The sequence below is a fragment of the Lampetra fluviatilis genome, chromosome 17 (assembly GCF_964198595.1).
Source record: "Lampetra fluviatilis chromosome 17, kcLamFluv1.1, whole genome shotgun sequence".
Taxonomy (NCBI): domain Eukaryota; kingdom Metazoa; phylum Chordata; class Hyperoartia; order Petromyzontiformes; family Petromyzontidae; genus Lampetra; species Lampetra fluviatilis.
Window position 1 is genome coordinate 12,849,201 of NC_136291.1, and position 16,561 is coordinate 12,865,761.

General features: G+C 51.9%; 1 pseudogene; it reads right to left on the bottom strand.

The window, feature by feature from the left end:
• Positions 1-330: 330 nt before the first annotated feature.
• LOC144936747 (chymotrypsinogen B-like) lies at positions 331-14,258 on the bottom strand (annotated as a pseudogene).
• Positions 14,259-16,561: the final 2,303 nt, after the last annotated feature.

The following is a 16,561-nucleotide window of genomic DNA, read 5'->3' on the forward strand; positions in this document are numbered from 1 at the left end:
ACAGAAGCGAGGGGATTAAGGAAATTTGCTACATTGTTTCTGCTGGCGTGCCAGGAGATGAAGTCAACCCGGTGACCTCTGCATGGCAAATCAAGTGCGCTAACCATTACAATACAGCAGCTCCCCGAGTTTATCAGTTTTTAAATGTAATGCTTGTTGCTTGGCGTTTTTATATGTGCTGTAAACCAAGTGGTTGCACTGATGAAAAACCATGATTACAACAACCCAAGTACATATATATATATACACACACTACCTTAATAACACACATATTATTTAAGATGATATACTTTATTGAGAAATTAAGGCAAACACAGAGGTTCTTCCTGTCTAGTTGGCAGTCATGGTCTGGTTGATCCAACTGCGCAGGGCGGTGACACGCGCGTACACGCCAGGTATGGAAGTGGTGCACGAGCTGCTGCCCCACGACACGATCCCCATGAGGTTCCACACGCCGTTCTTCTCGCACACCAGGGGGCCGCCGGAGTCGTCCTGTGGAGAAGACACGCACGGTGCACAGCCACAAGCGTATCAGAACGAGCTTCGATGTCGAGACGGAATAAAGTAAAATCGGCCTACCCATTTAAGACAATGAAGATTGAGTTATGTATAGATACACTTCACTTATACAGTTGCGTAGGTCTACAATAAATGTATATACTATTTTTGTGCATCATGCATAGTCATATTGAGCTCTCAATAATTAACATTTGATGATTCATTGTCATCATCACGATTCATGCGTAGAGAGCTCGGAAGTATCCACTGCACATTTCGTCATTTGTTTTGACTTTCTTCTGTCTTGTGTCAAAATACTCAAGTAGTGCCACATCTTTCTGGCACCAATCTCTCATGTCGTCGCCAAGCCATTCTCTTTCAGGTCTTCCTCTCTATCCAGTTCCTTACATTTTTTTTAATGACATATGTGTCCAAATATGATAGTGCCTGTGTCCTTTGCATCAGGTCTTATTCTACGAGCAACGTTCGTCACTCGTTGGGTCCAGCATAGATGCAGTATCGTTCTGTAGCAATACATTTGATGATTAAAAATATTATATTTACATTTAAAATTAAGTATCAAGGCTCATCCAAATCGAATCCATGTATGGCACCTAAAAGCTCAATAAGAAGTGAGCCAAATTCATGGACTTTTCTCTGGACTTCTCCAAATGCTATCTGCGCATGCTCCAGATGTACCTTTGCGCATTTTTGTTATGCACCGAGAAATGGAAATTTTACTCGGATATGATAGACATCTTGAACAATTCTTGTGGCACTAAACTCAATAAAACAACCCTGTAAGGCCTGAAACCAAGCTGTGCGTCAAAACACTAGCAAGCACTGCTGCAAACCTTTAACGTACTGCTCGGAAGGCCATCCTGGTAAATTGGAAAGACCACGAACCCCCGTCATGGAAGCAGTGACGAAACACGTTCCGAGCCCTTACAGGAACCTAACATTTAAGCCACAAGCTCAAGGGCAGAAAGCGGGAGTTCGAAGCCAGATGGTCTCTATTCCTACAAATCCTAACGTGAATTGCGCATGCAGGGATGTCAGGGGTAGGGGATGGGCGTTTGGGTATCACATCCCCGCCCCCCGGGGATAGACAGTAATTAACCACTGCTCTAAGGGACTTACACTGATGATAAGTTCACTTGCTGCGTGTAGGTTACTTTACTTGCAAAATTTTGTTGTGGGCACTTCCCCCCCACCCCATTTTTATTTAACTTCCCCCCCCCCTTCATTTGTGTGCGGAGCAGTGAGCCAATCTTCATCGCTTCCCAGAACCCAGTTAGCACTGAGTTCAAGATTTGGTCCGCAGAATGTATGTTCCCCCCTCCTTCCTATTGTAATAAACGACTGGACCACGATGTCTGGCTCAGTGTCCTTTATTCGGTTCGTGCTGTACACCCACACGGCTGTCTTTACTCTGTAGCTTCTCCACGGTGCTGACTCCAATGTCGGCCCGATCCACAACAGCAGCTCCGCTGCTGTTTCTCTCACACAGCCCCCCTTGGCTGTACTCGCTGCAACTCCTCTCCCTCCGCAGCTCTGACAGCCTCTTGCTGTCTCTCTCTCTCTCCGCAGCTCCTCCTGGCAGCCACACCGCTGCCTCTAACACGCAGCCCTCTCTCTCTCTCTCTCCGCAGCTCCTCCTGGCAGCCACACCGCTGCCTCTAACACGCAGCCCTTCTGGCTGTCTCCTCTGCAGCTGCACACCACTCCGCAGCTTCCTCTTATCTTCGGGGTTGGCTCCCGATGGCCGTCGGCGCCCCCCCCTCTCCACACTCGCCCGCGTGGCCTCATTCTTTTCCGCTCACACCCCGACTGCCTTCCCCTTCCGGTTTACCCGCTTAAGGACCCGAACCTTCCCCCCACGTCACATGACTCCACCCCCCGTGACGTCACATCCGGAAGGTCGCTTACGCCCGCATTACACCACCCTCCCCCGTAGAAAAATCCCAGCCGACCTCGGCTGACCAATAGCAAATCGTAATGCGGCGAACCGAGCTTCCCCCCCTAAAGGACACTAAGCATACAATGTAACAGCAAGAACAACAACAACAACGCAATTAACATCAACGAACGTACAAAAAGCATGCAATAAATACAACTGTAAGAAAAAAATAACAAGACAACAACAATCAACGAAACGTAAGCGATTTGGAACGTGTGCGGGTCGCCGGCCCGTCCCGGACGGTCGGCGGCCCACTCGCAGAACGGGAACGCGATGAAAGTCGAGGAATGACAGGGGGTAATCCCCCTGTCGCAGCTGGAAGTCCACCGCCGTCCCGTGTCTCTAAAGAGTTAGTCTTGGGCTTGTCCTGTGACCGTGCCCGCAGCTGGGTCGGAAGGGCTGCAGGGCTCGAAGGTCCCGCAGACCTGGCAGGCGTCCTCCGAGCAGGGCCCCTCGTCCCCCGCAATGTCACGGCCGGCCTGTCTGGAACAGGTACGACAGGCGCTCTAGCAAGATCAATGGACGCAGGCAGGGGAGAGTCAGCAGCAACAGACCCCGGCAAGGCAACATTGGGGGATGACGCATCATGTAAGGGAGCAACATATGGTTTCAAGCGCGACGTATGCACAACCCAGCGACGAGACCCAATCTGGACGCGTGCTGACTGTGGGTTGGGAACCGCAATGAGGCGTACGGGACCATGCCAGGGTTTGTGCAATTTCGGCGAGGTCCCCGGACGTACCTGTGGACAATGAAGCCAGGCTAGGTCCCCAACCTTCCAAGGGCACTCCCCCTCAGACCGTCGCGCATATCGCTCGTTCCGGGCCTGGGCTTTGGCCGTAGCCACGCGGGCATTCTCCCGCGCCTCCGTGACTCGGCGAACCGTGTCCTGAATGTATTCAGGAAGTGGTTTACGAGGTCCCTTCACCCCAGTTCCCAATTGCACATCCACCGGCGGCACGTTTTCCCGACCATACATAAGGTAAAACGGCGAATATCCTGTAGCCGCATGAGGCGTCATCCTGTACGCCGAAAGCACCCCGGGGATGTGCAGATCCCAATCTGATTGTTGTTCACTCACGGTATGGCAAAGCATGGCAGACAATGTCCTGTTCAGCCGTTCAACCATACCATCCGTCTGCGGATGGTATGGGGATGTCCGTACTTTCTTAGTCCCAAGGCCCGCGCACACTTCCGCCAATAATTTAGAAGAGAAATTCCTGCCCTGGTCCGTGAGGAGTCTCTCAGGCGCCCCCTTATCCATAATATACCCAAACAAAAAGGCGTCGGTAATGGCCGCGGCCGACTGATCGGGCAACGGCCAGGCCATCGGCCAACGGGAGAGGTACTCAACCCCTACCAGCAAATATTTATTACCCCTCGCCGATGGTGGAAAAGGTCCCAATATGTCCAGTGCCACCAATTCATTGACTCGAGACACCTGAATCGACTGGAGAGGCGGCACGTAAGGATGTTTCGGCGGCTTACGTCGTGCACACGCAGGGCACGCGCGCACGTGCCCTACGACATCTGTCGCCATGCCGTGCCAAAAATAATGACGTTGCAACGTCAACAAGGTCTTCTGCACCCCTAAATGTAAGAGAGTGTCACAATGGAGGGTTCTAATCAACTCGAATCGCAAGGACGTTGGTACCACCAGGCGCCAACGTTCCTGGAACCCCTCCCGCCACATAAGCAGACCATCTCGGAGAGCGGTTTGCGGCCCCACAGCCGTACTCGGACTCCCATTGTCCTTAGCAGACCGCTTCCGCAAGGACACCAATGACTCATCCATCATCTGTTCCCGGATCCAGACAGACCGCGGCAGATTCAAAACCCCGTCAGCCGGTCCCGGTTCCATCGGAGTGTCCGACTTCTCGACGGCCAACGTAAGCGGCTGAGGGGGGTTTGGAATCGGCGAACACCTATGCGTCCCCGACTCACATTTACAAGGGGCGCGCCGCGGTAATCTGGAAAGTGCGTCAGCGTTCGCATGGCGCACTCCCTTCCGATGTTGAATTTGGAAGGAAAATTCCTGTAGCGTGTCCAACCAACGTGCCAACTGTCCGGATGGCTGGTCAATTTTAAGGGCATATTGCAAGGCCGCATGATCCGTACGCACAATAAAAGAACGACCGTAGAGGTATGGTCGAAATTGCCGTAGGAAAAAACAACCGCCAATAGTTCTCTGCGAGTGACACAGTAGCGGGTTTCCGCAGGAGACAAGACTCGGCTACCATACGCCACGACACGCTCTACACCCCCTTTAGACTGTGATAACACCGCCCCAATACCTGTGTCACTCGCGTCCGTATCAAGAATGAATGGGTGATCGAAATCGGGATAATCCAATGTTGGGGCCGTGGCCAATAGATCACGCAGACTCCGAAAGGCCGCCTCCTCCGGCTGTCCCCAAACAAACTTCCGTCCTTTACCCGTAAGGAGATGCAAGGGCCTCGCAATCGTCGCAAAACCCGGCACAAATCTTCGGTAATACGAGGCAAATCCCAAAAACCGCCGAACATCCCCCACGGTGGCCGGAGTCGGCCAATCCCGGACGCACGCCGTCTTTTCCGGATCCGTGGACACTCCCTCAGCACACACAATGTGCCCCAAATAGCGGACGGACCGTTGCAGTAGGTGACATTTCTTTGGTTTGAATTTCAATTTGGCAGAACGCATCCTCGTGAACACTGTCTCCAGCCGCGTCAAATGTTCATCAAATGTGCGGCTGAAGACAATGATATCGTCCAAATATATAAGACATGTCTCCCACTGCAACCCCGTCAAAACGAGCTCCATCAATCTTTGAAATGTAGCAGGGGCCGCATTCAATCCCATCGGGAGACAGTTGAATTGAAATAACCCCTGCGGCGTACGGAATGCGGTTTTCTCCCGTGAGGACTCGTCAAGGGGAAGCTGCCAAAATCCCGAAGAGAGGTCCAGTGTGGAAAAGAACTTAGCCCCCGACAATGCGTCGAGGGAGTCATCCATACGCGGCAGGGGGTACGCATCTGCCACCGATATCTTATTCAATTTGCGGAAATCAACACAAAATCGCAATTTGCCATCCTTCTTCTTAACCAAGACGACTGGAGCGCCCCATGGGCTGTTAGATGGCGATATAATGTCCGCAGCCAACATGTCTTCCACTGCCCCCCGTACGTGTTCTCGCTCCGCAGGACTCATCCGATGCGAATTTAATCGAATAGGGGCAGCATCGCCCGTCTCAATGTGATGGTAAAGCAACGAAGTGCGGCCCAAATCCAAATCATCGGAGCTGAACACATCGGAATATGTCAACAACAATTTACGCAGCGCACCACGTTGCTCCATGGACAGGGAAGAATTTTCGTCACATAAATGAGCAACCCAACGATCATCCGAACTCCTTGGCTCGGAAACCCCAGCAACAACTCCCCGGCTATGTGGACAATCATGGGTCGCAAACGCCGTAGTGGCATGTGCCACAACCGTACCGGCCGGGACACGGACGTTTTCTCCCCCCGCATTAAGCACCTGTAAAAACGGTAATTGATCCGGCCGGACGATGGTCTGTGCCCCCACTAACGCCAACCCGGTTGTTATCGCGGCGGACGGTGACAACAAGACCCCTACTGCTCCTAGCCGATCAGGCAGGGGCTTCCGATACCGCAAGGGTATAAGCATCTGTGTACCAGGTGGGATGTCCACAGATGCGACGGACAGCGCCTGCACTTGTACGGCCGAAGCAGGTCGCCCCCAGGGCGACGGCAGAAACGAGATTTGACGGCCCCCCGGCAGTTCAATACAATTCTCATTGATTTTGATCAAAATGGGCATCTTAGCCAAAAAATCGGTGCCTAACAAACAAGGAACCGCCAAAGATCTCGATATCAACACAACACCCGAGGCCGACACATCCCCAATAGATATCTTAGCATCCACCTGACCCACGATACCCATGCTACCCCCGTTCGCAGCGACGCACGACCCATAAACCGGACGCACAGCCCCCGGCGGGATGCCCAACAGATGAAAAATGACATCCGAAATAATAGTCGCCGACGCGCCGGAGTCGACCAAAATGCGTACGTCCACCCCTTGTATAGACCCCGGTACAGTGGACGAGCCCGTAGCGGCCGCGACGACTCTCCGTGCCAACTTGCGCCATTGCGTGACCGAGCGACAAGGCCCCGTCGAAGGGCATGCTTTAACCACAACGTTAGGATGGCGCAACGACGGTGATGGGTGAGGTGTAAAGCCTTGCCGAGTGTCTGGTGCGTGCCGACATGCCTGTTTCGGAGGATCTTTAGCCGACTTGACCGGTGCCGAGGCCTCCTGCTGCGGCGGAGCCGGGAAGCGGGCCCAGCAGTCTCTGGCGTAGTGGCCCCTACGCCCGCAGCGGAAACATTCGGCCTCGTTGCGCCGAAGCGCAGGCCTCGCCTCCTGACGGCCCCGTTCTGGTAGCGCCGCGCGCGGTCTCGGCCCGCCGCGTCCCGTCCATGGAGCGGAGGCGGCCGTCAGTTGTTGAGGGCCCCGGTCATCCGGAACATAGACAGCCTGCGCAGGGTTCCACCCCAGCGCATCCCCTTCTTTGACGGGCCCCCCCGTCCACGCCGTCACTTGTTTCCAGCGACGGAGGTTGAATTGCGCATCGAGACACTTAGCAGCCGTCCGGGAAGTTAGCTTCTCATGCCCACACACAGGCATGGGGATCCCTAGATCCCGAGACAGCTCCAACATTTTCCCTAATATGAGAGGCTCGAGCAGGTCCTGTGGCGTCTCAGGATAAGCTGCCATGGCCAGCTCCAGCACCGCACCCCTGAACGCCACGGGCGACTCCTCTGGTGCTCGTTGTCGTTGAGCGAATCGCCGATGCGCATCATCTGGTGGCTCATAAGCATCGGCCATTTCTTGAAAAACACCACATAAAGTTGCCTTCTTATCGGTCGTTATGGAACGGAAGAATCGGACAGATTCGTCGTCCAGGAGAGTCGGCAACACCTCCAAAGCCTCCGCATCGGTCCATCTTGCTGTGCGTACCGCCGCCAAGAAGCGGCAGGCGAACGCGCTCCAGTCCCCACCGACGGAAAATTCTTTAACCATTGTAAGGTGGCGACTCCGACTCCTCTTCCCGCCGTCTTCCAATGGTGGTGGTTGTGATGGCAAATTCAAAATGGCGTCGGCCCGCGGCGTGGCCAAGATGGCGGTTTGGCGCCACGGAGCGCGCAAAATGGCGGCCTCTTGCCGCGTGGGCAATGGCGGCGGCAGGACAGGCAACGTGGCGGCCCGCGGAGCACCACTTGCATCATCCATCGTCCCTGGCGCGACGAGATGGCATAGATGCGCCAGGACGTCCTTAAGTGCCTCCAGTTGTACCGCCATCGCTTGCCATCGTTGATCCGCGTCTGATGATGTCGACGGACCCGCCACCGCGCCAACATCCTCCACTCCCGTTCCCGTGGTCGCCTCAGCCGGGCTCTCCTCCACCACCCCAACAGGATCCGTGGTTGGAGGGAGTTCGTCGTCGTCGGACGAAGAAGCCGATGCAGGCGCCGGATTAACTTTCTTCCTCACTTGTTTCGACATGCCGTTGCACTTCCGACACCAGTGTAATAAACGACTGGACCACGATGTCTGGCTCAGTGTCCTTTATTCGGTTCGTGCTGTACACCCACACGGCTGTCTTTACTCTGTAGCTTCTCCACGGTGCTGACTCCAATGTCGGCCCGATCCACAACAGCAGCTCCGCTGCTGTTTCTCTCACACAGCCCCCCTTGGCTGTACTCGCTGCAACTCCTCTCCCTCCGCAGCTCTGACAGCCTCTTGCTGTCTCTCTCTCTCTCCGCAGCTCCTCCTGGCAGCCACACCGCTGCCTCTAACACGCAGCCCTCTCTCTCTCTTTCTCCGCAGCTCCTCCTGGCAGCCACACCGCTGCCTCTAACACGCAGCCCTTCTGGCTGTCTCCTCTGCAGCTGCACACCACTCCGCAGCTTCCTCTTATCTTCGGGGTTGGCTCCCGATGGCCGTCGGCGCCCCCCCCTCTCCACACTCGCCCGCGTGGCCTCACTCTTTTCCGCTCACACCCCGACTGCCTTCCCCTTCCGGTTTACCCGCTTAAGGACCCGAACCTTCCCCCCACGTCACATGACTCCACCCCCCGTGACGTCACATCCGGAAGGTCGCTTACGCCCGCATTACACTATGTTAAGCTTCGTGTTTTTTTAAATCAGACTCTTGTCAAAAAAATATGAAGTACCAAAGTATGTTTCAAAGTTCAGCCCTATGAAACTGTAAGAAACTACTTTCTAAAGCTATAGTTTACTTTCAAACACTTTTATTCTTTACAAGATAGGCCCATAAACCCCACCACTCCTCAAACCTCCAACCTTCTGGTGTAGGCAATAAATGCTAACTTCAGATACAACAACTTTAGCTACGTAATGAAAGGCCGTTAACGTTTACCATGCAGGAGCTGGCTCCAGCACCACCAGCGCAGATCATGACGCTGGTGATGACGTTCACGGTGCCCCACTTCTGCTGACAGGTGGCGGTAGGCACAATGGGCAGAGCGGTCTGCTGCAGGATGGGAGGCGTGTTGAAGGCTGTGAACGCACACATAGAAGAATGGCAAATAACATAGAATAATGGTTAGATCATATCTTTTGAGGTTACAGATCATATCGTTGATACTATTTATTAATAACTCTATTTGGCACAAATTCATCTCAAAGTGGTACAGACCTACTAGCTGTTGGAAGTCCAAATGAATACCCTGCGCAAAGTAAATTGTATTAATTATTGGTCATCGATGCTCACCGAAAGAGCGGACCCTGCCCCAGCCAGAGGTGACACACTGCATGTTATCATCAAAGACATCCGAGGAGGCAGGCAGGCAGGTGGGGGAGACACGGTCCACGATATGAGCGGGCTGAGCCAGCTTCAGCAAGATGATGTCGTTGTTGATCTTGGATTAGTCCCACTGCTGGTGAGTAATGGCATGTGTGCGCAAAGAGAACGAGAAGTTTGAATACCTTAGATTCACTACATTTGTTTAATTCAGGGTACTTGATAAATACACTCAATATCTGTTGAAAGCAGTGGCAGCTCCTGCAAAATCTCTCAGGGGGGGCAAATGTCTGGATGATTGCTAAGGATAAGGTCCACCCATGCAATGGATAAATTAACAGCTTAAGCATGTAAAGGCAACTTCACTTCTTTAATATTAATGAAAAATAAAGTGACTCTTAAAATACATCTTGTTTGTTTCTATCTCACTATTATTACAATCCACTTAGTTTATTTTATTAAAGATTCCACTAGGTGGCGACAAATAACATTGTTGACTGAAACGTGCTTACGTATGATGACGTAAGCACGTAAGTGCGAGCCCTCCCGGAAGCCATAGAGAATGCATTGCAGCGCCCGCCTTTCGAAAAAAAACATCTTTGAATGTAAGTATATGGGACCACACGGGGCGATTCTCAGCCAGAGTGAAATCGCCCAAAAAGAGGCTGTACTCCACAGAACGTGACATGACGCTGACTGGACTATATCCAGAGGCAAAGTAACGGCTGAGATTGGTGGTGCGTCGCCCAATCGCCATAATGAAGAAACCGCCCCTGGTTGAAAGTCATCCATTTCTATGTCTAGCAAGTTGCAGGGATTGTTCATGAGGTTACTTCATAGCTCGTGAGTTTACCTTAGAGACGACAAGAGACTGGATGTTCTCGGTGTTGGAGTTCCTGTCGTGCTCGCCCAGGACGACGCGGTCAGTGGACGGGCCGTGAATACATTTAAGAAAGCCCAACATTTATTGATTGAAAACGAGATTCTGCTTCGCTTTAAAGGAGTTAAAAATGAGCGGTGCTACGCTAGCGCAGTGACTCCTGCATGCGCTTACTTGAACTCGCAGTGGGCAGCGGTCACCACCCACGAGGGGTCGATGAGGGAGCCACCGCAATAGTGCCTCCTGGTGGAATCCTGTAGTAGCAAAACGCGACAGAATTGGTGATGTGTCGCACTCTGGGACACGCATAGCACACTTCACATACCAAACAGCAGTTCATTCGGGCCGACTTTCACTTGTGTTGTGGACACTGCGATACGGTTCATGTCAATGTCGACTCACAATGTTCTAACATTGAGCACTCACCTGCAGGGACACCTGCCAGGGCCAGGAGCCCGACACCGCATCCTCGCCATTGACGATGCGGGAGTAGCCAGTGATGACCGGCTTGATGGCCGGGACATCGCACCCTGTGATGTGTGTAGGGGTGTTAGAGAGAGAGCCGTTATGCATGGCAGCTTATGGGAAACAAACACAGTGGGCGGGCTACGTGAGTGCACGGGGGGGGTGCTCTCAACGACGTCCGCACCAGGGGGGGTGAGGGGTGGAGCCCGGGGCCCCACCCCTCAGCGGGGGTTGAGTATAAAGGGGGATGTGTCAGAGGGCTCAGGGCAGAATGTTAAAGCTAAACCAGTGAAGACCAAAGATCGTCTAGCTAGAGCCCTGGACTCCCCTGGGACGCCGCCCTTGTCAGGGCCGCGCAGGACCGAGCCAGCGGCGTGGTCCCGAGAACCAGAGCTAGTGCTCTGGGACTCTGGGTACCGTAGCCCGACTTACCAGTGTCGGGCCAGACAGCCTCCCCTAGCCCGTTAGTGGAGGACTAGGAGGTAGGTCAGAGATAGCTAGCAGTGTATTCCCAGCTAGCCGGGTGAGGGGGCCGATACCCCCTCCAGTATTGTATGTCCGCGGTTGTGACAACTGTTGCGGAATAAATACGTGTGCCTCAACCCCGGGTGTCCAAGAGTCCTCAACGGTATTACATGTGTAAAGAACACGATGATTGGTCGTTAACATTACAGAATGCTCCTTGCATGAATTTCCTACAAGGTTAACACTTTATATAGTGAAGGTAATATACAGAGTGTGGAGGAGCTCGGTAAAGCAACGGCTTGGTGGGGCATTTCATCCGGCAGTGGATAGATTATGGCAAATAATGATTACAGGGTGTCCATGTATACACAATTACGGAATTATACTTAGTACTGTTAGCAAGGTGGATATAAACTGCAGTGTACACGGACTTGATGGTTAAAAAAAATTACTTTTCAGATGCATCCTCATCTTTAAATGAATGCATCAAGTGCGCAGTGTTATTTACTGAAAGTTGGGAAACTAAAGACAGATTGGTAATTCCAAGCGCACGAAGGAAGCTTTAATTAAAATTAATTGTCATAAGCGTTAAATTTTACAAATGCTAAACGTAGTATGCATGCCTTTATCGCATGTACTAGTTATACTTTTGCAACTGCATGCTGTACGTTGGCCTTCTAAGAATTAAGATAACTGAATTATGTTAAACTACTAATATTGAGGACTGCAATGCTATACACGATAGGTATTCCTTATTTGTAATATCCAAAATCTTACCTATAAACGTAATTTTTTTCTGTCTGTCTGTGTGTCTCTCTGTGTGTCTGTCTGTGTGTTGATAAAATTTGCGAATGATTTGGCTCGCGAACCATAGGGTATATGTATTTAAAAAGTAGCCAGGTACCAGCGCTATTCTGATGTTGCATCTGTCAACTTTAAAGTAGTTTACTTAACCATTTAGTACCATTTATTATTATTTATTTCCTTACGCCGATGAGCGCTCGCCAAAGCACGCATTTTCGCATGCGCAACAAATCTGACCAGGGGTTGTTCCTAGAAAAGCACAGTCGGTATGCACTGTTGTAGTTATAGCAGATACTGCTATCGAGTCGGTAGATACTACTACAGTCAGTGGCTACTGCTATAGAGTCAGTAGATACTACTTTAGAATCAGTAGATACTGCTATAGAGTTAGTAGTTACTACTATAGTCAGTGGATACTACTGTAGTGTCAGCAGATACTGCTATAGAGTTAGTAGTTACTATTAGAGAGTCGGTAAAAACTACTGTAGGGCCAGTAGATACTACTTTGGTCAGTAGTTACAACAGTCAGTAAATACTACTAAACAGTCAGTAGCTACTATTGGCTCAGTAGATACTACTGTACAGTCAGTAGATACAACTACAGAGTCAATAGATACTACTTACTCTGTTGTATGTAGGGTGTGCAGGTATATCTACCTACGCGGGGGTAAAAATATTTTTCGAGGGAGGAAGTCGACAATTTTCAGAAATCTTAAATATCAACTATTTACCCCCCACTTTCTATGACTTTTTCGACTTCTGCAAGACTTATAATTTTGTTGGTGGAGAAATAGACAAACGGCCCACCGGGCTTTCAAAATAGCTGAGTGTTTGTGTATGTATATTGAATGTTTTTTAGAGAAGTTTTAAAATATATTTTTTGCCAGGGCAATGCCGGGTACTTCCCGCTAGTTAAACTATAAAAACTAGAAATTTTTATTTTACCAGGTAAGGTTCACTGAGCTGTTAGTTCTTTTTCAGAAATCAGCTGGACACGAATGATAGCTCAACGAAGCCGCTTATCACGTGGAAATTTATAGCAGCCAAATACTCAAAACTCATGTTTCTAATGTGGAACGACCTGGACAAAAATCCACACCAGCATGGGGAGAGAGAGAGAAAACACGCAGACTCCAGATATAAAGCAGGCGTCAGGGTCAGGATCGAAATCACGATCGACTGTATACCAGGCAAGTGAGATAACATCGCACCACCATTGAGACCTTTAGTTTGAGATACCTCCTAAGACGAGTGCCCCTCGTTTTAAAAAATGTCAATTTATTTTTACATTGGAAAACACATTATATTGTTTTACATTACCCCTGTTAAGAAAGCATCTACAAAAAGTATCTAATGTAATTTCACTGGCAGTAAGTTCTGCCAGTTCTAACAATAGTTTGCCTGCATGATGAGCCTTTTGAAGAAAGAAAGTTAAAGATGTACAAATTCCCTATCTGTCATGTGAATTGGGAGATTTATCAAAGCATTTAATACGTTTTGTAGCCAATTGTGAGTACACCATGTCTGTACCTTCACATTATTTTCATTCTAAAATGATTGACAGGAAATTACCCATGGTTGTCAACTAAATCCCTGACCATGATATACATTTGTAATGCGGGCGTAAACGACCTTCCGAAAGTGACGTCATGGGGGGAGGAGTTACGTCACGTGGGGGAGAGGGTAAGGGTCTATAAGGGGGGTAACCGGAAGCAGTCGGGAGTGATCGGGGACTGGGAAAAGTGAGAGGCCACGCAGGGCGAAGGGTGAGAGAGAGTGGCGAGGTCGCCACACACCTGAGCCACGAGGATCGGCACCGTCGGCCAACGGTGACCGACTCCGGGGCAGGAGGAGCAGCGAGGAGGCTGCAGAGAGCAGCGGGTCTGCAAGGGAGGAGTCGGCAGCAGGGGTCTGCACGACGTGACAGCGGCGGGGCTGCTAGGAGGAAGTTTGGGCTACGTGAGCGACAGCAGCCTGGGGCTGCAGAGTGGGGGCTACGTGAGCGACAGCAGCCTGGGGCTGCAGAGTGGAGAGGTTATAGGGGAGTACCGTGAGGAAAAGAGATCGAACCCAAATAAAGGACACAGGACAGAGAGAAGCGTCCGAGTCTTTTATTATACATTTTATGATTATTCTCTCACATTAGAATTGCCTGAAAATATGCTTGTTCTTATGAAGTCCTAACAAATACAATTGAAGTTTTAAAGTGTAAATGTCCACTTCTTACCACGCTGCGCGCGACTCCCATTTTACTTTGTGAGTGTTTAAGTTCAACAGGTGTGTGATGGCAGTAGAATCCTCACCGAAGGCGGCGCCGATGAAGGGGAAGCAGGAGACGAGCCAGAAGAGAGACATTGCTCCTTTGGTAGACGGTGCTGGACCTCTGATGTTGGGCAGCCCCTTTTATACAGAAAATCTACCGCTTGGCATCGAGTTTAAACCTTTATTTCGAATTCTAGCGATTCTCTTTGCTCTTGGATGAGCAGTGGAGTACTGGTGCCACATGCCACTAATCTATATCTTCCCATGAACAAACTATATTGTAAAGGCCAGCTGAAAAACACACGTAAGAATATGGAGCAACACATTTTCTTTCACACCATTTGGTTAAAACATGCCACTTTGGAAATTGGTGTTCAATGAAGATCAAACTCAGGAGTTCAAGACAGTTGTTTTGTGAAGGCCAGAATTTACACTAATGGGAACAGATGAATCAACATTTTGAGGAATAATGTATTTAATGTAATAAAGGACTCTTAGGCGATGTAGGTCTCCGTCTGTCCTTAATTGGGTTCTTGTCTCGCACCCCGCGATGTCCCCGGTCGGACCCACACCTCTTCCCTCGCGTGCCTCGCACCCTGTTCGAGTCCTCCGCTCTTTCTGCAACCACACCGCTGCCCGTGTGCCCCGCACACTCTGCAGCCACCCCGCTGCTCCGTGTGACTCCGCACACTCTGCAGCCACTCCGCTGCTCCGTGTGCCCCCGCACCCTCTGCAGCCCCTCCGCTGCTCCGTGTGCTCCCGCACACTCTGCAGCCACTCCGCTGCTCCACGTCCACCGCTGGCCGACGGTGCCGTGACTCCAACCACGTGGCAAATGGTGCTACTCCTCCGCCAGCACCCCGCGTGGCTTCTCCTATTTTCACTCTCTCTCGACTCCCGATCCCCTTCCGGCTCTCACCCTATATCCTCCTCCTCACGTGACCCTGACTCCTCCTCCTCCTCACGTGACCCTGACTCCGCCCCCACTCACCCCGACGACCAGGCTCCGCCTCCCCTATACTCCGGCCCGCGTGAGTGGTGCGGAGGCAGCGCCCACCCTGTCCTTGCTCGCATTACATGACCCCCCCCCCCCTCTGATTAAAAACCCAGGCGTCCCCGGCTGCAACAGAACAAAATAATGCGAGCAACAACACAACAATCAGGCATCACAATACAAACGGAGATTATAACAACAACAATTAACGAAAGGAAAGGGACTTGGAACGCGTGCGGGTCGCTGGCCCGTCCCGAACGGAGGGCGGCCCCCGCACAGACCGCGACCGCGACAGGGTTTTAGGAGCGGCGGGATCGGAACCGTCCGCCACTGTTAGAGACCTGTCAATTCCAGAGTTCCGTTCCCCAGAGAGACCCGTCGCCGGGGTCTCCTGCAAATGCGTCCGCGGCGGGGTTGGAGGGGCAGCGGGGTCAAGTGTCCCCGTCGCCGTGGTAGGCCCACCCGGAGCAGGAATCACTGTATCCGTCTAGGTCACGGCCGGTCCGTCTGTAGAAGGCACGACAAGGCGCGCTTGCAGGTTGAACAGGCAAAGTCAGTGGCACGTCGGATGCAACAGACACCGGCAAGGCAACATTAGGGGATGACGCATCCGTCTGCGGGGCCACGTAGGGTTTCAATCGAGACGTATGGACGTACCAGCGCCGCGATCCGAAACGAACACGTGCGGACTAGGAACCTCAATAAGCACAACCGGCCCCTGCCATGATTTGTGCAACTTAGGGGAGGTCCCCACCTGCACCTGCGGGCAGTGCAGCCAGGCCATGTCCCCCACTCGCCAGGGGGATTCACCATCCGAGCACCGAGCGCAACGTTCGTTCCGGGCCTGGGTCTTGGCCGTAGCCAATTGGGCCCCCTCCCGTGCCTCTGCCACGCGACGAACAGCGTCCCGAATGTACTCCAGGAGAGGCTTAACAGGACCCTTCGCCCCCGTACCCAGCTGAACGTCCACCGGCGGCACATTCTCGCGGCGGTACATTTAAAAAAAAGGTGAGAACCCCGTCGACGCATGAGGCGTCATCCGGTATGCGGAGAGCACCCCAGGGATATGCAAATCCCAATCAGCCTGCTTTTCGCTAACCGTGTGACAGAGCATGGCTGACAGGGTCCGATTAAGCCGTTCCACCATCCCATCCATTTGCGGGTGGTAGGGAGACGTCCGAACCTTCTTGGTCCCCAGTGCAGCACACACCTCGGCCAATAATTTTGAAGAAAAATTTCGCCCTTGGTCCGTGAGCAACCTTTCCGGCGCCCCTTTGTCCATTACATATCCGAACAGGAACACGTACGTGATAGAGGCTGCTGACTGGTCGGGTAAGGGCCAGGCCATCGCCCAGCGAGAAAGATATTCCACCCCGACCAACAAAAATGTATTCCCCCGAGC